The sequence below is a fragment of the Zootermopsis nevadensis genome, unplaced genomic scaffold, assembly GCF_977971745.1.
Source record: "Zootermopsis nevadensis isolate Lab colony 2312 unplaced genomic scaffold, Znev_1.0 Znev_ptg000024l, whole genome shotgun sequence".
NCBI classification, from domain to species: domain Eukaryota; kingdom Metazoa; phylum Arthropoda; class Insecta; order Blattodea; family Termopsidae; genus Zootermopsis; species Zootermopsis nevadensis.
In genome coordinates, this window is record NW_028259156.1 from 17525160 (window position 1) to 17526773 (window position 1614).

Below are 1614 nucleotides of genomic sequence, written 5' to 3' on the forward strand. Positions count from 1 at the left end.
TATGAAGTGTTGTTGATGAACCACCTGAAGTACTTCCTTCATCCCTCTGAAGTATAGCTGTGGCAAGTAGAGTAGGACTAGTAGCTGGGGGAGAGGACGATACTCACAATTCATCAGGAAGTTCCGAATGTTTACTACCAGTTGTGGCCTCAGTAGCCAAGAGAGCTAAGGCATGGACTGCTGAGAGCTGAAGTTCAGGGCTTCTATCAGGAAGATCGGCAGTTCAAAACCTATGGGATCCAAGAAAAATTTTAAAGTCCAAGAACAACTTCGCAATATATCAGGAAGTTCCGAAATTATATCTCTTAAGAAACAGCGGCGGCCTAGGGGATAAGACAGCGGACTACAAGACAGCAGACTACTACCATCCTGAAGATCAGCAGTTCAAAACCAACCTCTACCACAATTGAAAAAAAAATATTTTTTTGCTGCCACACCCATGATTTTTACTAGCACACCCACAATTTTCATTCTCCACCAGGTATTTTTACTAGCCTGCTAATAATTTTAATATAAAATATTTTATTAGCACAGCAGGAATTTTATTTATAAAATTTTTATTAGCGCAGCAAGAAATATTAGTTCCCAGAACTGCCACCAGATGGCACTATTTTTATTAGCGAGCTAATAATTTATTTATAAAATTTTTATTAGCACAGCAGCAATTTCTAGTTCCTGAAACCACCACCAGATGGCAATACTATCCATAAATATATTAGCAACTCCAAATAGTTCCAATGGTTGCCGCTAGATGGTAATATCATTTATAAGGCACTAGGTATACAAAACAACAAAGTTTATAAAAATAATTTTAATAGCAGAGCCAGAATTTTCAGTACACAGAAACTCCACCAGATGGCAACACTACTTACAATCACGAACTCATAGTAGTTCTAACAGTTGCTGCTAGATGGTACTAAAAACAGCAGTTGTCTTAGCACAGGAATTTAGTTCCAAGGGACGCCGCCAGTTGGCAATACTATTCACAAGACGGGGATACTTTTAGTAGTTCAGATTGGCAAGATTGAGATGGAAACAGTTACATTAACATGAACTCGTAACAAATTATGACAACTTAATAGTTCCGAAAAACACCGCAATACAGCGTTACTAGCAAAACAGGACCGCCTAATTCCCAATACCCCGAACGTATGGAAATACTAATAATGAATCAAGAAATTAATTTAACCTAGAAACAAGAGATTGAAACAATTACTCCCAGACATTAAAGCAGATATTCAAAGAAATACGACTAACTATTGTTATTAAGTTAAATTCGAAACGTATTACTGGACAAACAATTGTTCCCACAAACTCAAAGTAAATATTTTTTGTAGAAAAATACTATTCTGATACTTGGAATTTTGGCATCTGTAGCAATATTCACTTTAACAAGAAACCAATACTGCTTGCAAAATATTTACATTTGGGGGGATGAAAAGAAAATATACACCCTGAAGACTGTGGAAGTTGGGTGAGGATGTGGGTTGGATTTATAAGTTTTATTGACAGCTGTGTATATAGACCTGAATGTGGTATTCTTACAGCAGCGTACACTGGCCTCCAAATAAGAATTTCACATACCACAATAGTGATTTTTACATCTCTAATACT